This window comes from Humulus lupulus, chromosome 4 (assembly GCF_963169125.1).
Source record: "Humulus lupulus chromosome 4, drHumLupu1.1, whole genome shotgun sequence".
NCBI lineage: Eukaryota > Viridiplantae > Streptophyta > Magnoliopsida > Rosales > Cannabaceae > Humulus > Humulus lupulus.
The window spans coordinates 72,692,604-72,716,425 of record NC_084796.1 but is presented as its reverse complement, the minus strand read 5'-3'; the positions used below and the strand labels follow the sequence as shown (position 1 = coordinate 72,716,425).

Below are 23,822 nucleotides of genomic sequence, written 5' to 3'. Positions count from 1 at the left end.
CTAGAGAAGATCAAGGATGTGCAAAGTTTAACTGGAAGAATTGCCGCACTAAGTAGATTCATTTCCAAGTCGACGAATAAATGTGTCCCTTTCTTTAATCTACTTTGAGGCAACAAGAAGTTTGAATGGACAGGAGACTGCGAGCAGGCTTTCCAAGCCCTAAAAGCCCATATGGCACAACCTCCTATTTTATTAAAGCCTATCGAAAGAGAAACTCTGTTCATCTACCTGGCGATCACCGAAGTTGCTGCTAGTGCGGTACTGGTACGAGAAAAAGAAGGCGTACAAAAGGCGGTTTACTATGTAAGCAAGAGGCTAATCAGAGAAGAGTTGAGGTATCCTCCCATCAAAAGATTAGCCTATTGCTTAATCTTGGCCTCGAGGAAGTTACGTCCTTACTTCCAAGCCCATCCAATTACAGTCTTAACCGACCAGCCCCTTTGGCAATTCTGCAAAAGCCTGAGGTAGCTGGACGCTTATTAAAATGGGCAGTCGAACTCGGGCAGTTCGATATTACATATTCACCGCGAGCAGCAGTAAAAGGACAAGTCTTCGCTGATCTTATTGCCGAGTTCATTTTGCTCCCAAACAACGAACAGTGCGAAGAGTCTAGTGCGCCTGAGCCCCAGGATAAAGCTCCCTCGTGGAAGTTATTCACGGATGGATCATCCAACGAATCTCACACAGGAGCGGGAGTGATATTGATAACGCCAGAAGGGCATCGATTTTACTGCGCTATTAGGTTCGACTTCACTGCATCAAATAATGAAGCCAAATATGAAGCACTCCTCACTGGGTTAAGATTGGAAAAAGACATGAGTATTTGATTCACAGCTTGTAGTGAATCAAGTTCTAGGGGAATATCAAGCACGGGGCCTTAAAATGGTGGCCTACTTAAACAAAACTAGAGATCTGTTGGCTCAGTTCGAGAAGTATACCTTCCAGCAAATACCTCGGGATCAGAATTCGAACGCAGATGCCTTAGCCAAACTCGCGAGCGCGAAAGACGCTAACACGTTGAATATTGTGCCAGTAGAAAGATTATGCGAGCCGAGTATACAAGCGGATGAGACTAATATGGAAATCTGGATGGAGGATACATGGATGGCACCTTACTGGGAGTATCTTAAAAATTGAGTACTATCAACAGATAGAAACAAAGCCAGAACTCTTCAAAGGCAGGCTGCTAGGTATATACTGGTCGATGGTGTTCTGTATCGAATAGGATATCCCATGCCACTGCTCAGATGTATTACACCGGAAAAGGCTAAAGAGCTGATGAAGGAGGTACATGAAGGCTTCTGCAGGGATCACGCTGGGGGGTAAAGTTTGGCAAAAAAGATTCTAAGGCAGGGTTACTTTTGGCCGACTATGAATGAAGACTCAATGGAGTTTGTGCGAAAATGCGATAAGTGTCAAAGATTTTCCAAGATCCCACGCACAGCTCCCAACAAGTTAAAACAAATGCAGAGTCCTTGCCCTTTCGCAGTATGGGGAATAGACTTGATTGGAACCCTGCCAACGGGAAAGGGTGGAGTAAAGTACGCAGTCGTAGCAGTCGACTACTTCACCAAATGGGCCGAAGCTGGGCTGCTCGCTACCATAACGACCAAGAAAGTTCTTGACTTCGTCATCAAGAACATTATTTTCCGATATGGTTTGCTTCAAAAAATTGTCTCAGACAACGGCACCCAATTTGACAGTGACTTATTCACAGACTTCTGCGAAAGACATGGCATCGTCAAAAGCTTTTCTTCAGTCGCGCATCCACAAGAAAATGGGCAAGTTGAAGCAGTAAATAAAACGCTTAAGGATACCCTGAAGAAAAGACTAGAAGATGCTAAAGGAGCGTGGCCAGAACAGTTGCTCGAATTCCTCTGGTCGTATAGAACGTCCCATCGAACAGCGACAGGTCATACCCCATTTTCCTTAGCATACAGGTATGAAGCTATGTTTCCTGTCGAGTTAGATCCCCCCTCACACCGACGAACTACATACGACCAGGACCAGAATAGCCAATTGATGATGGAGTCCCTAGACTCACTTGTAGAGAAACGGGAAAAAGCCCAACTCCGAGTAGCTGCATACCAGCAAAAGGTCGCCCAGTATTTTAACTCAAAGGTGAAAGAAAGAGAATTCAACGTCGGAGACCTAGTACTATGACGAGTTTTCCTAAACACCCGCGACCCAACTGCTGGAGTACTCGGTCCAAACTGGGAAGGACTTTACCAGATTGAGGAAGTCCTTCATCCAGGCACATACAAGCTTGCATGCTTAAACGGAGATCTCATTCCACGCTATTGGAACGGAGAACACCTGCACAAGTATTACCAATAAACAGTCCTTTTTAAAGGACTGGCTTGTATTAATTTTTACTTTTTACAAGTTTCGAAAAAGGGTTAGCCACGTTGTATGGATAATCCCTTATAAGTGTAAGATCTTTTTAAGATCACTCGTAAAGACATGTTTAGTCCATTTTTAATATGAGATTATAAGGGACTGTGCGCAGCCAATCATTCTTGCCAACCTTTGTAAATTTATTTTTACAAGTATTTGTTCATTACATGTGTTGTTTTGATGTATTATAAGTGTTACGTTTCCTATCGAGCAGCAATGTTCGCACAGGTCGTGGTCAAGGCAAGTGACCAAGGACCTAAAGCTCCTCGATCACTTGGGGGGCATATAATGTACATCGATAGCAAAGCATACCAAGAGGTATGTAAACACACGAACAAAATGAGTGAAAGCATGCTACGGTACTTAGAGTATTTTTCAAAATCTATATTTTGTTAAATCAAGCCAAAGTACTATGCTAAGTTCGGTCATGCGAACAGATTTTATAATAGACAAAAATATTATAATATCAAAAAGCAATCTTTTACACCACGAGCAGTACTTCTCGGATGTAATTGTTTAATTAAAAGTAAAGCTACCCTCGCAGCAATAAAAACAAATTTTCTTTACAATACGACCCGTGGGCCATGAAAACGAAATAAAAGAAAAAAAAATATTATTGAGGAGCAGGAGGGTCCTGAGGATTGGGAGGAGTGCCTTGGTCAGCCGAGGGACCAACTTCAGCATCAACGGTAGGCACTTTGGCCTTCTCTACCTCTTCCAGCTGGATGGCGCACTGCGCCATCAGAGTCCTCTTCAACCGCTCGGACAGGTAGTTGAAGTTGGCCTCCTGATTGTGCTTCCAGAATTCGTAGAAGTAGAGGTGAGTGGCCTCCTTATACTTCTTCAAATTCTTGGCCTCGTCCTCCTCGAGCTCCTGCACTCGCTTCACAAGCTCCCTTGTCTCCTGCCTGCTGGCGGTCAAATCAAGCTCAAGCTGCTTACATTCTTGGGTGACGAGCTTGGCACTTTCCCTGAATTTTTCCCGGAAGTCGTTGGCTTTCTTCAAGCCATCTTGGGCGTCCAAAAGCTCCTAGGTGAGAGTAGCTTGGTCCTCGCATAGTTTTTCGGCTTGTTTTGACAACTCCTTATTCTCCTCGAGCAGCTTGTTGTCATCAGCCTCTAATGCTTGCTTAGTCAAGGCAAGCCTGGAGTCGAAGTTCTTTCCCCGAGAAACCAACGCCCCGACACGACGCCAGCCAGCAGTTAAAGTTAGCAGCCCCTGAAGACAAAGAATGAGATAAAATAAGGAAAAGAAATCAGACATAAATGATAAAGTAACAGGAGACTACTTACGCTAACTATCTCGTTCAACCCTCTGTTGACGACCTGATCAGCCTCCATTGAAGCAGTTTCCGTGATGGTAGCCTGACAGCGTCTGTGCTTTAAAAGCTTGTATATCCACTCCCTGGCAAAGCCGACCACGAAGCCGGGCAGGGAGCCTTCGGGAAAGTTGTTCAATGCCTCCTTGTCAGCAGCCTTAGAAGAAGGTTGTGGGTTGACAGGAGTAGGAGTCATCTGCTCGGAGGGGGGCGGAGGTGGTGAGTTCTCCTTGGAAGGGGCGGTGGCTGGAGCATCGTCTGTTCGAGCCTTCTTTGAGGGGATCTTGCTGCTTTCCCCTCAAGCCCTCTTGCTATCCTTCTTCGGGACAGAAGAGGTAGCGGCAGCCTGATAGTGCTCAAAGACGTCCTCGGAGTCCATACCTGGACAAAAGGAAGCAACACAAGCAGTAAGACTAAATGGTCATGCAGGATAAAAGAATAGAAGTAAAATCATTATAAGTAAAGTACCTACGCTACAACTACTGGTCGTAACATTATTTACTGAACTACCAGTTCCTGGAAGAAATCTGAATTTAAGGAGGGAGCATTCCTAAAGTTGCCATCCCCATCAAATAGATGAGAGGGAATTGGCAAATGATTTAAAAGCGAGATTATTGTACCGTTTTCATCTGACGAGTCGTCAGAAAGATCTGTAGGCTCAGCAGCCTTTTGTTTTCCTTTGCCCTCGGGGGCCAAGGGTTTCTCCGCACGACGAGGGACGGTAGGTTCCCTGATCGTAACCCCAGTTGGTCTCCTCCGCGGAGGAGACGCTTGGGGTTGCTGCTCGAGTTCCACTTTGGCTTGGGCGTTCTCCGCCGAAGGTTCGCTCTTCGCTGGTTGAGGATTCCAGAGGCTGACCAGCCTAAGGTTAGCCTCAGTAACTAAATTTTTGACACTCTTATCAGCATTCAGCATGCTGGCTAAGAGTGCCTCCCTTGACTCCATCCCTAGAGTTGGGGTTGGACGTAACCATGGGCTTGGAACACAGTGGAATGTCAAGACATTGTGGCAGGAAAACACTAAGTGAAGAAGCTAGTGGTGTAAGAATTTTTACCTCCTCGGGTGAAGGCCAGGTTGTCTGCGGCTAAGTCGGGAGTAAGGAAGTATTCCTGATGATACCTCCCCATGTTGGAGATGTGAATAGTGTCAGACAAGAAAGTGCGCCCAGTTTCTTGATGACAAAGATGGAAAAACCCCATGCCTTCTTGGTTGGGGGTGGACTTAAGGTCAAAGAGAAAGTTGACCTCGTGGGGAGTGGGCTATGGCCATTTTTTGATTTTGTAAAGGATATAGAGTGCGGCCAACATTCTATATCCATTTGGGGTGATTTGAAAGGGGGCAACTCCAAAATAATTTTCCACCCCCTGAAAGAATGAGTGAAAAGGCAAGGAGGCACCTGCCTCAATGTGAAACCGCGACCAGGCGCTGTAGGCCCCACCTGGCAGGTTGGCCCTCTGGTCGATAGAAGGTCTGACCAGGGTCACCCCTGTCAGTTTGTACTTATTTAAGTAGTTGGCAATCATCCGTATCGTCACTCTACTCTGGGGAACAACATGCCACTCGACATCTGACTGAGCAGCGTGTCGAGGACGGGCATGCCTTTGTACATTGGCATCAGGAGAATTTTCACCTCGACCAGTGGTCGAGGGGGCATCAGCAGTAGGCTGGCCTGAGGAGTTAGGGGTTATTCCTTTTTTGAGCTTTTGTTTTTGTTCGGGCCATTCTCTGGGTTGGGACGGGAGAAGGGTTTGGGCTAGGGCGAGAAAAAGGGATATCTGGTATCAGAGTAGAGGGGTTTTCTTCACCTTCAAGCAGCTGAGCTAGGAGGTCGTCTTCGATGGGTCTTTCTCCTCCCCAAGGGTCTTGCATATGAACTGCAAACAGACAAAGGAGGAGATAAGACACATAGCTTGCGGAGTTACGTGGGAGATTGGGATAACGTTGCTCGCGTCTATTGACCAGCAGCATCCTACCCATACACTAAGTTTGGTGCTAACAGTTCGAAAAATGGATCAAAATGGAAATAAAATGTTTTCTAAAAAGGAACTTTTTCAACTCCTAAAGGGCGGGAAAAAACCCAGTTTTTTCAGCTAGCTTAAAGATTGAATTTTTACGTTGATCTTACGCTCTAAACCTATGACCCTTACTATCGAACTAGTTCCTAACTTATGTAAAGCAGAAATACAGTCTCCTATCAAGCATCAGATGGTTTATACAAAAATCTGCATAATTTCTACTCAAGAACGCAGGAAATCGCAGAGCACAGTAAACAGCATGCATGGCATAATGAAGAGTTTCAAAGACGAAGTGATTACCTGGGCAAAGGGTGGAGATTCGGAAAAGGTAGAAATTTCGAGTCGGAAAGGCCTTCGGCAGGACGTCTGAATGGTGTCGAAATTCTGGGCTCTGGGGCAAAGTTCTTGAAGTTCTTGACTGGAATGGTGAGTAAAAAATTGTAAGAAAAATAAAAAGGTTACTTATAGAGGCTGAAGTATGGCAAAAAGTGGCAGTCATGACTTTCCCATTTTTGAAATGTGGGGGACTGTATAAGCCGTCGAATTGATTTCTTGAAAACCGAAAAGGCTTGATTAGACATAATTATGTCACGGTTTTAAAAAATGCACGAGGATTCTGACAAGATTTCATGGGACATATGAACGGTTGTTTCCCTAAAGTTTCTTTATTGCTGGTCGCACTAAACAAACTTGGGGGGCAAATGTTATCCAAAAAACAGGCATGGATGACATGGCAAACGTTTAGTACACGTGGCTGACATCTGGCAGGAGTCTTGCTCGACCATCGACCAAAAAGATGTCTATGGTGCAATGCTCAATGGTTATATACGACTAGCTTGGTCGTATACTCTCTATATTTGGAGAAAATCTTAGGCAGTTATAATCACACCCGAAATTATCTCCCATGATTTCCTGAGTATCCGATTATTTAGGAAATAATATCTGTAACAAATTAATGTAATCTTCCTTGAGCCTATAAATAGAGAAAGATAGCTCAAGGAGAGGGACTTTTTGCTTTCTAATTATTTGAGATTAGAGTTTTACAAGTGTATTAGAGCTATCACATTCGATATATTCTATTGTTCTTCAGAGGTTTGTGAAACTCATTGAACCCTAGTTCTTTGATTTCTCCTTTGAATATTATATCAATAACAGCTTAAGTGAACGTAGGTTATTACCAAGTTCTGGGGCCGAACCACTATAACTTCCTGTGTGTTTTATTGTTTTTGTCGTCATTCTCATTTCAACATATCTGTCCACATCAAGCATTTCTGACTCCGTGTCAGTTGACCAAAATTAGGGTCAACACATAGCTTGACATTGTCCTCAATGTTGAACTATGTTATTGTGAATTTGCTCGCCTCTCCTCCTCCTTAGTCTCCATTTACTCCATCGAAATTTTGCTGATATTTGCTACCAAATGTTGTGGCGTGTCCAATTTGTGTCCCCCTCTGCTACTGCACGTATATATTTAGTTAACAACATCACCTCGCAAGATAATGTCGTGGAGTAAACTCCCTAACCTATGTCTATATTAACAATCGCGTCGCAATGCTTATGTGTCCTTTGATCTTGATAGTGTCCAATTATATTATCATCGACATATTCCATTGTTCACTTTACTTGAAACTTGATAGTGTCATACTTGCGATTCCCTATGATGCATCTCATCCATTAAATACATTCATTCTCCACAAACATCTTCTGGGAAGCTCATATCCACTCATCTCCATCGTTTACATCATCTATATGAACCCTTGAGATCCCACTGCTCACTACAAGAAAAAATGCTTTTAGTAACACCAAAAATGTGTTATCAAAACATACCATAACACTTTTTGATGTGTTAAGACCGACTATGTTATCGTAGGTCAGGGTACATTACATAACACTCTATCATTGTTATACAGATGTGTTATTATACTGTCAACGATAACACACTTTCTTTGTTATTTTAATAAATAGATAAGTGCTGAATTATATTATTTATAGTCGATTATATAACACATTTCAATACTTATAAATTTGTGTTATACTACACTTTAGTATAACACATTTTTTGTGTTATACTACACTTTAGTGTAACACATTTTTTGTGTTATATAATGAAGTTTGCATAACAAAATTCTTTACTTATAAAAAGTGTTATTGTAATAGATATTATAACACATTTTTTGTATTATTTTAATATTTAGATAAGTTTAAATTCTCATTATATATTCATTTATATAACACTAATTTATTCTATTATATTTTTATTTTTTATTTATATAATTAAAATTAACTTTCTAATATATACTAGCATCATCAAATGAACTTGATTTTCAAATAACAAAAAGTAAAAACATTCAACATTGTATTAACAATCCACAAATCAGTTTAAAACATTCAACATTGTCATCAACGACAAAATGTTCTTTAAGTATTCAAGTAGTCTTAAATATTCAACATATTCTGCTACTTTCAGCACAAAATATTCTAGAGCTGCTCAACACAAAGCCTTCAAAATTAAGTATCCTTTTCTATTTTTCTTGTCACATCTGCAAAAATAAACAAATATATATTTTATTTTTATTATCTAGCATCACAAATTACTTCAAGAAAAATGTTATGGAAATTATTTCCAAGAGGGGACACCACATACAAAATAATGAATTCACAACTACACCAAAGCAAACAAAGAAACCAAACACTAAATTATAAGACATTGGTTCTTTTTCTAGTATGAAATCATGTGTTCATGTATATGTGTGAGAGAGAAAGAGAGGAAGGAAATGATAGAGAAGTTAAACAAAATTTATATATGTACCATACTAATCCAACCATAACAGTAATAAAATTGTTGAGATTAGCTTTTAGGACCTAGCAATAATAGAAAAGAGATAATAGTAATAAATACTGAAAACAAAAATCATTAACATGCTACTGTACAAATTGAAGGCACCAAAATCACCCTTCATGAGTCAAAGTTTGCCATAATCTATACAAGAGATTGTGAAATAAAGAATTTGATTGTAGAGTGCATAGCAATAAATCAACAGACCTCGTGAACTACTATAAACTACTATAGAATCACAGAAGAATACAATATTTTGATCCTAAATTATTATAAATTCACTCTTTAAATGAATCTCAATGGTCTTAAGAGCAGTGGAATCATAAACATATGATTCTGTGCATATAAATATAATAGCATAATGTAAGAAGCAATAAAGAGCACTACATATGCTTGTGTGCATATAAACATAGCTGCATGATGTAAGATATATATAAGATCCAATGGCCTAGAATCTAGATGACACTCATATTATATGTGTGCAAGGCAAACATGTGATTAGGCTTACTAAAAAAGAAGCAATAAAGAGCATAAATGGTTGTGCCAATTCATTAGTCTGAAATAGTTTGAGAGATTAAATAAAGAGCATGACCATGTATTTAGACTAAGTCCAACAAGCCATAAGAAACTCATAAAAGAGAAACACAAATAGAACACCACAATAAACTAAGCTACAAAAATCAGCAGTAGAGTGTGCTTTATGATCGAAGCCACTGCCAAAAGACAAAACAAAGAGAGAAAACACAACAGACTAAACTTGAAAGTTTTATTAACCAACAATTCTGAACCAAAATCATTGTCAGAGAAGGATCCCTTCTAGTTATGAATCAAGTACTATTTTGCAACATCAAGAGAGATATTGACAATCCCTTTAACACAATCCAAACCCAAACACAAATAGAGATATTGACACCTAGAATAAACAACCAAACAAAAAGCTATTATGCAAGCACCACATTACTTCAAAAACATATAGCATGCATAAATTACAACATAGTATTACTGTCTCATGAGCAGTCTCCTGAAAGAAACCATCAAAATAACTTATAGGGGCAAAGGATATAGAAAAACTGTTGACAACATAGTATTACTGTCTCTAATTCTATAATCATACAGTAATGAGAAAGGAAAAAGAAAACCTTTTGGATAGCTAAATTATTTTATCACTGATGTTACATAAGATTATATTGAAAACAATTGATATTTTTTCTAATTGGGAAAAAAGAAATGAGGCATTTCTAACCTGAGGAATATATTTGATGACTGTCATAAAGACTTTGATTAAGCTGAAAACGGAAAGAATCAGTTTCAAGTCAGAAAGTGAATCAATAATATATTTCATAGCAAATGGAATTTAGAAACCTAAAGCTAATTATGATAAAGTGATTAAGCCAATAAATCGAAGCAAACAAATGCTTTTATCATCTAGCCTTCAAATGTTTTTTAATCAAACTAAATTGTTTGAAACTCAATTTGAGAAAGAGAGCAATCTCTCTTTTTCCATGTTTTTTTCAATTTTAAACTTATGCTTCAGGAAACAATTTTTGTATGATTCAAAGTGTATAACACTTAACTGTAGTTCATACATAAATTTTCGTTTCTGAAAAGACTTATTAAGTGATTAATTCAAGTATGATGCATGAAAATTCATTAACAAGAGTATAAACTATATTTAAACCTTAAGTATGCTAGTCTTGGAATCTTATATAAGGCATTCATTCAAACACCCTCATTGCATAAACTATAATCTATATATAATGTATAAATTGTTCATTAGTTCATAGCATTGAGAAATGGTTATAAACTCAGATTTGTTCTTACAATCGATGGCCCTTTATTACTTTATTTATCATAGATCTATGGCTCTATGCAAAAGTAAATGGAATGTTCAGAAATCTCAGCCAATATATAAATATATATAGAAAAATTGAGTTCTATAGCAAATGGAAAGTTCAGAAATCTCAGCCAATTTTCTATCATCATCCAAAAACAGAAAACTCAGTACTAAGACAAAAACATATATATATTTATGTATGTATATCCTTAATTTATTGAAAACCCCTTTTTACTTCCTTCAGACATAAGCTATATAAACTTAGTTATTAGGCGCCATTCATGGAGCGAGAATAAATTATCGACTCCAAATTTCCAAGTAACAGAATAGTTGGATGGTGAACTTATACCACCTAGGCTTGTACTCAGGGAGCCAAATAATTGTATGACTATGAAATGAAAGAACTCATTGTCTAATGTTCAACTACTTCTTAGTTAACTACTCTACAAGATACCAACTGCACTTTAAGATCAATGCATTTGTTTGTATATGTTGCTTTCTTGCATTCAAAATATATATTCAGTTTACTGAAGCCAAAAAAACCTGAAAGTAATGTGCCTTGCATTTGTTATGGTAAGAAGTTTTAAAAAAAATCTTCCAAATTATCTTATGTACTCTTAAAATGGAGGGATCAAAGGCAGAAAAGGACCAATTTCAATTCAAGCTGAGATATATGAATTCACACCCTCCTTTCCCCTGGTTGAGGTAAGCAAGTCCAGTGGTGATACATTGGAATACAAAACAATAATGAAAAAGGATATAAGACCAGCTTTAAAAGACATTGTTTGGGCATGGAAAGGTGAATAGATGCAGCAAGAATAATAACAACACCATCATCAACAATTTCTGCATAATTCAATTCTATTTTAGTGTGCTCATTTTCTTAATGCATACACATGTTGTATTATTTGATGTTTTACTAATAATGGTATCAATTATGATGAGATTATTTGAGCACAAGAAAGCAATAAATAATGGTATCAATTATTTGCATGGTTAAAAATGAAATAAAAATAAAGCGTGAGTAGACATGAAAGTCTCCAGAAAGTACCTCCCTAAGAATCAAGACTCCTTTCTTTGAATCTTGGCATGCTACAAGCTCATAACTGACAAGGTTCATACCATCCCTTAAAGATGTGACTAGTGCTACATCTGAAAAAGATAAATGGGTATTTAGATGCAAATGAGGCTGCTTGAAGACATTTCATGCGAACTTGAAATTTTTTTCCCACTTAATCCGGGATTATGTCACTACCTTAAAACGGGGCTGCTTATAATTCACTAATTTCAGTTATAGTAGCACTCTGTCTTTCATACTCAGAGTTTCTTAGCAACAATATTCAGAGATATTTTTTATATCCAAATAAACAGATAGCTAATATGATGTAAAATATGACTTTTAAGATAGCTTTTTCAAACCCCAAAGGAAGTAGGGAAAGAGAGGGGGCAGGTAAGTTTACAATAACGAAATCAAGAGAAAAAAGGTATGCGCAGAAATAAATTAAGTAAGAAAATTGGAATGCATCATTGCAGATTAAAATTATCCAAGAGTAGATTAAAAAGGAGAACAAAGAATTGTACCTGTGACAGCATATAGAGCGCATAAAGCATGGAAATCAAGAAAGTGATCCTGTAAAGAAAGAAAGATAGGATAAAAAAGAGTACACAATCGTTACTCCTTAGGAACTCGAAAGTTACATCTAACATGTGAGAAATAATCATAGCAAAATTAGAGTGTATAAATATCATATGAATGAAAATACATATAGCTTATTAGCGTTTATGTTTAGACATTTAGTTGATGCACTGGCATGAGAAACTAAGGTTCAATCCAAGAGAAAAACAAAGATGGGGCACAATGATGCGACCTACTCATCAAGATACCACATAGATGGGTCACTTATGTGATCTACACCAAGCTTAACACTTTCAAGGTCCTATTTTAATCGTACCAGGTAAGCCTATAGTTGGGGTTTTATGCCCTAATTAAAACCCACATTCTTTGTAATCTCCTTTTATTATCAATAAAAGAATATAAATTATTTTTTGACTTGGTCAATCACTTTGCTCACATGTTTTATTTTCATGATTATTTGGTTAATATAAACTTCTATTAAATCCAAAGCATATAGCTAATCTTATTTATAGTGACGTAATCACAGTGGAATATAAATATGATTATATGTTAAAAATAAGTTAGTCCTAAGATTAGTCAGTACACCGGATTTACACTGACTTGCCAATCTACGATATGATCTACTTACACATTACAGTGTTATGTTCTTTCCAGAACATTAGCAAAGTACATAAGATCAGATGTATTTGTTACATCGGATAGGACCGATATTGACAGTTGATAAGATAAGTAAACATACCTTTATTATCTATTCTAATCATATCATATAGTTGACCATAGGTCAATTCAATCTCAATTCTGAGTGGTTAGTATTCTAATTGATTGTATTATTTGAGTTCTTTGACTTGTTCGTTACCAGCTTACCCTACGGACTAGCCCATACTTACATCTTGGGAACTCGGTAATATAATTGAGTGGGAGTGTTAATCATAGATATGAACATCTATAGCTTCTGATGAAGAAGTGAAACGATGGTTTCCTTTTAGTTTGGTTCAAGGTGTTAAATGATAGAGATCTCATTTCAGTAATTAAATTAGTTTACTGAAATATCATTTACAAGGAACTAAGTGTTTTAAGGATAAAATACAATGAGGGGTAAAACGGTATTTTAGTCCTATCTCATTGTAGACCGTCTATAGAGGATTGAGTGACAATTATGGTTGTAACAATGGATAATTAATAGTGTATCTATATTTGTTATAGAGCGTTCTATGAATTCAAGAGTGCAATTCAAAGTCTATAGTGGAGTCACGAGGAATTAATAAGTTAGTAAATTTATTTGTTAGATTTATGATAACTTATTGGAGCTTGATTTCATAGGCCCATGGTCCCCATTGTACCTTGGATAAAATCATCTAGATAGTCTCAATTAATTGATTTAATCATCAATTAGAATTATCAAAGTTGACCAGGTCAATTTTGGATAGTTTCACAGAGTTGTGTAATTTTGAGAAGAAAAGAGAAATTATGGCAGATTTATTAATTAAGATAAATTGGTATCTAAATTAATAAATAATTTTAAATCAAGGTTCAAATTATAAATAATTAGTTTGATAAAGGATTTAAATAATTATTTAATTAATTAAATCAATAGAAAATAATACAGGCCTTGATTTTAAGTCCAATGGGCTTATAATCAAATGGGAAATTTCACGGGCCTATAGCCCATGATAATTTCGACCTAGGGCTTCAAAATGGATGTTATTTTATTGATTTTTTAATTAAATTAAATGGTCTAATTGAGTCTATAAAAGGAGTGCTTAGAGAGAAGTCAAAACATAAGTTTGATAAGTCACAAGTCAGATTTTCTGATAGTTTTAGATTCTCTCTAAACACAAGTCTTTTTCTAAGCCTCTTTGTTATTTTCTCTTCTTCTCTCTATATCTATCTCATGTGTAGAGAATTGCCCACACTAGTCTAGGTGGTTCTAAGGATACATTGGAAGATTGTGAAGAAAATAGAAGTTCGGTTCAGTTTCTTGATAATACTCTGCGACAGAGAGGATATAAGAGTTAGAGAAACTGAAGGAAGGACTCTTTAATTCCGATGCGTATACTGTAAGTATTCTATTCTTTGTTTCTCTTTGAATTCAATTTTAGAAACATTTTTTAGGCTATCTCGTATTAATTTGCTTAATATTAGATGTACATGAAAATAAATAAAGATCATGTATAAGCTAATCCAACAACTGGCATCAGAGCCTTTGGTAATCTTTATTTTCATGCATGAACATGTTTAAAATTGGATTATTTGATATGTTTGAATAATTGGATGGTTTTCATGTTTTTATGAACATACTGATTTTATGTGAATTTTAGCAATTTTTAGGTTATTTTGTTATTTTTTTCTATGCTATTAAGTTTTATATATGTTTTATTTTGTGTAAAACATGAGCAAAATTAATTAGAAAATGGTTTTGGTTTGAAAAATTGCTCAAAAAAATTTTTTTGAAAAAAATTTGCATTGGCTCCCATGTGCACGCGCGTACCGCACACCGGCGCGCACCCCAGCCCCCGCACACGACACCTGCAGCTCAGCCAAGGGTGAACAGTACCCGTTTCGGGTACTGTACATCCATTTTTTTTTTTAATTTGTGGAAATAAATTATTTATAATCGAAACTAAAAAAAAATATATCTTTTTTGTTTTATCATTTAAATTTTTTTTTAAAATTAGATATTTTTGTTAGTTGAGATTTAAATAATTAGATATTTTCTATAAATATTCAAATTTAAATTTAAAAATAGACTAACAACTTAATTTTAAATCTTTTAATATATTAAAATATTATAATTATGATATCAGATATTTAAGATATTTTCATTTAAATTCTTGATATTTTTATTAAATCTTTATTTGAAAATATAAATATCTTTTTATTCTATAGTTTTTTTAATATTTAAATTATTTGAAATTTGAACATTGTTAGTTAGATATTTTTATGGATATTTGAATTTTTTTAACTATTTGAGATATTTTGGGTTGTTATATTTATTTGTATTTTTTAATTGTTAAAATATTAGCCAATAGTTATAACAACACAATATATTTTGGAAAATAGTTAAGATATTGATTTTAAAATTTAAAATTGGTTAAAATTTGAAAAATATCATTTTTTTCAGCCAATTAATAAAATATTTTTTTAATGGGATTTAAATTAACTTTGATTAATTGTTGATAAATCCTATTAAAATTAAATTAATATTTTTTATCAAATTAACCTAAAACCAAGTTGATTGTTGATAAATGAAATTTAAATTAACTATTGCTAATTGTTGATAAATTTCATTTAAATTGACTTATTTTTTGTAAAAATTTAATTAATTTGAATTTTTTGATAAATTCTATATAATTAATTGTGGTATTTTTGCAAATGAAATAAATTGTGGTATTTTTGCATAAATTCATAGAATTGCTCATATAGTAACATGATTAGGCCCATCCAATTATAACATGTTTGTTTGCATTATATGTGGTATTTTTGCAATTGGGCTTAGATGCATATAGTGGCCCATATGTTTGTTGGATATATGGTATTTTGCCAAATAAGATATTCATAAAATGATAGGTTTTATTTGGGCCCATTAGAAAATGTAAAGTTTAAATTCCTCTCTTGTGGGTGATTCCACTTGTGAAGGCCCATTTGCTTTGCATGACTATAGTGGGCCTATTCAATTAATAACAATTAATAAAACGAATGTTTAAATTCCTGTCTTTTGGACCTTGTATGGAAGATAGGGGGCCTTTGAAGTGGGAACGACATACTGGACCCAACCCTCCTCCATACAAGCCTAATTGTTAAGGCCCATTTACCTGAGTTGGACTTAATTGTATAAGTTCATTTGTACGCCCTGGATTTCCCACGGGCTGTTTAGCAGGACGATCCTCGGACTAAACATGATTTAGCCCGAGGCTCCCACAGGCCAGAGGCTTTATCTTCAGGACGGGCCCTTTCTAGCTCGAGGGGATGGAGTTTCCTGCTCCTTCTTGTTGTTCCAGGAGCTGGGAACAACATCCGACGACCACTGAAGGATCAGCTCGGGTTATGGATTGCTCCGGTAGCGAGCTTCTCAGGAAGCTCTGACCCTATGGGAGGTCAACACGCAAGATAAACGTGCATAATCCTGCCATCACGTGTCCGATATCCCCCTGACTTCTCGGACACGCCGCAGGAACGTGCGTATTCAGACACCCACGGATGGGTTGGGCCGTGCGGCCCATTATCTCCTTCCATACTGATTAGACCACATTTGTGTGTCAGGTTTAGGAAGTAATCATGAATATCACAGACTTGATATGACAAATGGTAAGGTCACGGGATGACCTCCCTACCAATTTCCAGGTGCCTTCTCCTATAAATATGGAGACCCTGGGAATTGATAGGGGTTGGAAAAAATAGTCTTGTAAGAACTATATATTTTGTAAACCAATTACCCAGAAAAGATCAATAATATTGACTAGTGGAGTAGAAGGATTTTAACCTTCGAACCACTTAAAAAACGTGTTTAGGGTCACCTAGTTCTTCTCACAAAGATTTCATATCTGCGGCGGTTCTACTTTTAAGTACTAATCTCTTTCTCTTCTTCTCTTAATTACCTGTTGCCGAAGAACCGCGTCAACAGTTTGGTGCTTTCATTGAGAGCGAATCTAATTAGTACTACCACAAACATACAACTATGGTGACCACTCGATCCAAACATGGCAACGAGACAGAACAGCATGATGGGCAGGAGGCCCGCCATGTTGCCCTCCCCGAGGAGCAAGTTCCTGAAGTCCAGCAAAGGCCAGGAAAGCAGCCGGCCGGCCAAGACGATACTGGTAGTTCGACGCCCCGGCCGCCTAATCCGAATCCAGGTTATTATACTGCGGTGGAGATGGAGAATGCTCAACTGAGGAGCCAGCTAGCAGCAGCTGATCAGCAAATCCAGGATATTCTGAGTCGACTACCCCCTCTCACAACCAACGGTAACGTTGGAGAGAGGCAAGGCGAGGCTCCTAAGTCTCGCCAGAGTAATCGATCCAGGTATAGCCGTTCGGGTAAACTCCCTGCAGCCAACTCCACCCCTTCATCACGCCATCAAGAGGCGAACTTCAGGGAAATGCCTCAGACCGAACCGCAGCAGTACAGCCGTTCGGTTAGGACATCAACCCCTAGCTCTCAGCCTTCCTCGAGGACACCCAGAAGAGATAGGGGAAATTCCCAAAGGAGGGCCGAGGAGATCCGGAGACGTCAGCCCGTCCCCGAAGAGCGTCCAGTTCCTCGTCCAGATCGCCCAGCGCGAAACCATCAAGCTGGCAGGGCCGAGAGGCCCCCACCAAATTTAGTCCGTCCAGACGGCACTAGGATCGCCTCTCCGGTCAGACATCCTCCCTCTCCCATCAGATATCCGTCTCCTCAAACCATCCGAGACATCCCGGCCTACATAAATAGTAGGAGAGACCCGCCATCGGCCGGGCCTTCCCGGCGCAGCAGGGTGCCGGGGGAAGGATCAGGTCGGGGCCGCCAAAGACGCACATCGAGCCTGTCCAGCAGGAGTCACAGGACCGGTAGTGCACGGAGTGATCTTTCGGGAGGAGACCTGTGACAGCGACTAAGTTCAGCACAAAGTCACCATAATACCCAGGGAGGCGACCTTCGAGATCGCCTCAACTCTCACAGAGAGGATCGAGTTAGGGATGGTAGCCAGGCCCGCTCAGTTGGGGTCCGATCCGAAGTACGTAATGGCGGGAATGCCCCAAATGACCTATCTCCAGATAGGAGGGGCAATAACCCGCCTAATATGTACAACGGGTCCGGAGCTGTTGAACAGCCCCGGAATAACCCAGGATCTCAGGACAAAACCTTAGAGCGCTTAACTCAAATGGAGGAGCTGATGAAGAAGCTCCTGTCAGAGAAAGAAAAAGACGAATATGATTCAGGGGATGAGATGGAGCTCTTCGCCCCCAACATAGCAGCAACGGCATACCCTTCTGGCTTTCGTATGCCTCACTTGTCAAAGTTCAACGGGGATGGAGACCCATCTGACCACTTAGGGATGTTCAACACCCTAATGATGGCTCATAAAATCGGGCCGGAGCTTCGTTGCTTGATCTTTCCTACCACCCTAACTGGACCTGCCAGGCAGTGGTTCAAACAAAGTAAAAGGCAGTCAATCAGCTCCTGGAAGGCCTTTTCGGCTGACTTCAAGAGGGCATTCCGCGCCTCTCAGGCCGCCAGGGTCCAGGCCGACTCCCTAGCTAACGTGAGACAGCAACCTGGAGAAACGCTAAAAGCCTACTTGAGCAGATTTGCAAATGTCGCTGCTCGAGCCAGAGATGCCGACGACAGCTCCAAACTCATGGCTATGAGGACCGGGATCCTAGTAGGCGGAGATCTGTGGAAGGATATTCAAAGGAGGGGGGTCAGCTCAGTTAGTGAATTCCTTAACAGAGCCCAAGAATGGATAAACTTGGAGGAAGCTGAAGCTTCAGCCGCGGGGACCAGCCAGGTCCTCGAGAAGCCCGCTGGGGCGGGAACAGAGATCGTAGTAGCGACTCCCGACGTCACGCAGAGCAACCAGCCCGGTGGCGGCAAAAGAAAAGGAAATGGTGAAAACGTCCAGCACGGTCAAAAGAAGAATAAGTCCGTGGATAAATTCAAGCCCGTGTTCACAGCGTATACCGAGCTCACCCAAACCAGAGAGAATATTTTCCTGGCCAACGCTACGCGGGTCCCCTGGAAAAGACCGGAGCCAATAAAGCACCCTAAGGGAAAGAGAGACGCTTCCAAATTCTGCCGTTTTCATAACGACGTCGGGCACAATACCGACGACTGCAGGCACCTCAAAGATGAAATCGAGACTCTCATCCGAGCAGGTCCGTTGGCGCAATACTCGCGGAACAGGGTCCCCACAGGTCGACCCGCTCCGGAGATCCCAGCCAGTCAACCTGGACCTCGAGTAGATCAGGACGTCCCTCCCCCCGTGGTCGAGGGAGAGATTTCCACCATCTCTGGAGGGCCACACATGGCTGGCACGAGCAGAGGCGCCCAGAACAGGTACATAAATGAGTTGAAGGCCCACAATGGAGGGGAGTTCGTCCCAGAACAGCGTCAATCAAAACAACAAAGGTTAGAGAAACAACCAGTCTGACCGTCTCCGAGCTAAAGGCAACCTCGATGATGCTATATGGTTTTTCAGGCGAAGGGTCAGCAGCGATAGGAACGATCGAGCTGGTGATCACCCTAGGCGACGAGTCCCGAACAGTGTCCAAACTGCTCGAATTCGTAGTCATTGACTGCTCCGCTGCCTACAATGCAATTTTGGGCCGACCAACGCTCGTTGCTTTCGAAGCCATCACATCCGTCCGGCACCTCGCCATGAAGTTCCCTACTTCGACAGGGGTCTGCACTATCAAGGGCGATTAGCTCGCTGCCAGGGAATGCTACAGCATTTCCATGAAGGGAAAATCTAAACCCGGGCAGGTGGCGATGGCCATTCAGGATGAAGAGGAATCGCAGGGACCCAAGGCGGCCCCTGAGATTGAAAAACCTCGGGTTTCCGAAGACGAAAAACTCGCCTTAAGCGAGGACATTGACCCCCGAGTAGGCGAGGACAGGTCCGAGCTCCAAGCTATTGAAGATCTCGAGGAGGTAGGCATCGATGAACAAAACCCTTCACGGACGGTGAAGCTCGGAAAGAACCTCTGCGATAGAAGAAAGGCGGATCTGACCGCGTTTCTGAAAAAGAACCTAGACGTATTCGCATGGTCGCACGAGGACATGATAGGGATCAGTCCGAGCGTAATCATGCACACGCTCCACCTAGACAAAAGCGTCCCTGCAAAGTCTCAAAAGCAGAGGCGTTTAGGGACAACCCGAGCCGAGGCCCTTGAAGAAGAAGTGGCCCGGCTCAAGAAATGTGGCTTTATCCGCGAAGCCAGATTTCCCATTTGGGTTGCCAATCCCGTGTTAGTTCCAAAGCCCAATGGCAAGTGGCGGACCTGTATTGATTTTTCCGACCTGAATAAAGCCTGCCCCAAGGATTGCTTTCCGTTGCCGAGGATCGATCAACTGGTGGATGCCACGGCGGGGCACGAGCTCATGTCCTTCATGGACGCGTACTCGGGCTACAATCAGATCGCGATGAATCCAGCAGACCAGGATCACACCAGCTTCATGACCCCGACTAATGTCTATTGCTATAAGGTCATGCCGTTCGGTCTAAAGAACGCCGGAGCTACCTACCAAAGGCTGGTAAATAGAATGTTCGCGGATCAGATCGGGAAGAACATGGAAGTGTACGTCGATGATATGCTTGTCAAGTCAAAGACTGCCACCAACCACGTTGCCGACCTGGAAGAATGTTTTAACATACTGCGAGAATATGGCATGAGGCTCAATCCTCAGAAATGCACTTTCGGTGTCGCATCGGGGAAGTTCTTGGGTTTCATAGTCAATACCCGAGGAATCGAGGCAAATCCCGACAAGATCAGGTCACTGCTCGAGCTTCCATCCCCCAGGTCGCGGAAAGATGTCCAAGGACTCACAGGAAGGGTGGCGGCACTGAACCGGTTCATTTCCAAATCGACCGACAAGTGCCTGCCTTTCTACAACCTGCTCCGCGGAAACAAGAAGTTCGAATGGACAGTAGAGTGCGAGGGCGCATTCCTCGACCTAAAAACGCACCTGGCTGAGCCACCTGTGCTATCAAAGCCCAGGGTAGGAGAACCTCTTTTCCTCTACATGGCCGTGACTGAGGACGCAGCTAGTGCCGTTCTGGTGCGAGAAGAGGACCGGGCTCAGAAACCGGTTTATTACATCAGCAAGAGACTCCTCGGAGCTGAGTCAAGGTACCCGTTGATGGAAAAGCTGGCGTTCTGCCTAATCACGGCCTCGCGAAAACTCAGGCCATACTTCCAGTCCCACTCTGTACACGTCATGACCGATCAGCCTCTAAGGCAGGTTTTGCAAAAGCCTGAAGCCTCGGGACGCTTGCTAAAGTGGGCGGTCGAACTCAGTCAGTTCGAGATTTTCTATACTCCCCGAACTACCATAAAAAGTCAAGCCTTGGCCGACTTCGTGGCAGAATGCGCGGGATTCCGTGAGATCCCATCAGAAGATTCACAGCAGCTCAGATCCTCAGGCTCATCGTGGAGGATCTTCGTTGATGGCTCATCTAACGAGAACGGCTCCGGGGCCGGAATTATTCTGATATCCCCAGAAGGACATAGATTCCATTCGGCGCTGAGATTCGGGTTCAAGGCGTCCAACAACGAGGCAGAGTACGAGGCCTTGTTAGCCGGACTTAGGATAGCTAGCGAGCTAAAGGAAAGCTCTGTCCAGTGCTTCAGCGACTCCCAGCTCGTGGTGAATCAGGTCTTAGGCGAGTATCAGGCGCGGGGTCCCAAGATGGCCTCTTATTTGGCTAAGGTAAAATCCGAATTATCTACGTTTGGGCAAGGGTCGATCGAGCAGATACCTCGGGAGCAGAACGCCAATGCAGATGCTCTCGCCAAGTTCGCCACCTCGGGGGAGGCAGAAACCCTGGGGTTGGTGCCAATTGAGTTCTTGGACAAACCAAGCATAGACGGAGATCGAGCGGATATTGAGATGATTGACATCAGGCCGACCTGGATGACTCCCATTGTTGAGTACCTCGTCGAGGGCAAGTTACCCGAAGGGCGCAACGACGTACGGCGAGTCCTTTATCAAGCTCCGAGATATACGTTAGTCGAGGGGGTGTTGTACCGACGTGGGCATTCATTACCTCTCCTCCGGTGTGTTCTTCCAAGTGAGGCGAAGGCCATCCTGCAGGAAGTTCATGACGGATTCTGCGGAGATCACACTGGGGGGCAAAGCCTGGCCTTGAAGATCCTTCGGCAGGGTTTTTACTGGCCGACTCTGTCCAAAGACTCGATCTCATACGTAAAAAAGTGCGACAAATGTCAGCGGTTCGCCGCGGTTGCACGAGCACCCCCAACCGAGCTAAAAATGATATCGTCTCCCTGGCCCTTCGCCATTTGGGGCATAGATCTAATAGGCGCCCTGCCCACCGGAAAGGGAGGGGTCCGTTACGCCGTGGTAGCCATTGACTACTTCACAAAGTGGGCCGAAGCAGAGCCGTTGGCGACAATAACATCGAAAAAGGTGCTAGACTTCGTGGTTAAAAGCATCGTTTGTCGCTTCGGCCTACCCAAAAAGATCGTTTCCGACAATGGCACTCAATTTGACAGCGACCTGTTCACCGAATTTTGCGAACAGAACAAGAACCACGAGCTCCTATGCCACTCCTTAGACTTGATGGATGAGAGGCGAGAGGATTCACAACTCCAGCTCGCCCATTATCAACAGAAAATCACTCGCTACTTTAACGCTAAGGTCAAAAGACGTGCCATTAGCGTCGGCGATTTGGTCTTGAGGAGAGTTTTCCTGGCCGGGAAAGATCCCAAAGATGGGGTTCTGGGACCAAGCTGGGAAGGACCATACCAGGTCATCGAAGTCATCAAAGAAGGGACGTATAAATTAGCTCGACTTGGTGGAGGGGCGGTCCCGCGGACTTGGAATGCAATCCACCTAAAGAAATATTATCAATAAACATGTGTAAGACCTAGAAGGTCACCTCCCATGTATAAATAAAAATCAAATGTTTCTCGTTATTTGCAAGGGTAATTTTAAAGTAACAACGAAAGACCCTTTCCCAGTTACTTGGGGGGCATATGGTACCCGGATATATCCAGGTCTCCTTAACGACTTAGGTGTTAATTTTTATCTATGGATAAGAGTTATCACAAACTAAGTCCTATCCTGGTCTTAACCAGGTCATAAAACTTAGAAGTTAGCTAAAATTTGTTGACCGAGGTTCTTCTTTAAAGAGCCCGGGATACGGATAAAAGTTGACACGAACTAAGTTTTTTCAAAATAAGTTCCTGGTCTTAACCAGGTCATAAAACTTAGAAGTTAGCTAAAATTTGTTGACCGAGGTTCTTCTTTAAAGAGCCCGGGATACGGATAAAAGTTGACACGAACTAAGTTTTTTCAAAATAAGTTCCTGGTCTTAACCAGGTCATAAAACTTAGAAGTTAGCTAAAATTTGTTGACCGAGGTTCTTCTTTAAAGAGCCCGGGATACGGATAAAAGTTGACCCGAACTAAGTTTTTTCAAAATAAGTTCCTGGTCTTAACCAGGTCATAAAACTTAGAAGTTAGCTAAAATTTGTTGACCGAGGTTCTTCTTTAAAGAGCCCGGGATACGGATAAAAGTTGACACGAACTAAGTTTTTTCAAAATAAGTTCCTGGTCTTAACCAGGTCATAAAACTTAGAAGTTAGCTAAAATTTGTTGACTGAGGTTCTTCTTTAAAGATCCCGGGATACGGATAAAAGTTGACGCGATCTGAGTTTTTTCCAAAATAAGCTCCTGGTCTTAACCAGGTCAGAAAGCTTAGGAGTGAACTAGAAAATTGTTGAACGCGGATCTTATTTAAAGAGCCCGGGATACGGATAAAGTTAACTCGAACTACGTTCATAAAAATAAAGAGATAAATTATGACCAAATACATGAAAATATATATGTAAAACTGGTTGAGCAAATTGTCTCGAGGCGGAAACGCCTCACAAAAAAAAGAGTTCAAAATACGAAAACAAGAAGCATCCTAAGCCCCATCTGCTGGCCCTTTGGAGGTCGCGGTCTCACCCTGCTCCGCCGCGGCAGAGGCCTCTCCAGTCTCCAATGGAGGAGCCTCCTTATTCAGGCGGGCTTGAAGCCGCGGCAACAGGAATGCCCAGAGGTCCGGCGGCATGAAGGAGAAG

General features: G+C 41.0%; 1 pseudogene; it reads right to left on the bottom strand.

The window, feature by feature from the left end:
- The window catches only part of LOC133832282 (alpha,alpha-trehalose-phosphate synthase [UDP-forming] 1-like), a 68,118-nt pseudogene that overhangs the window by 28,879 nt on the left and 15,417 nt on the right, over positions 1–23,822 (bottom strand).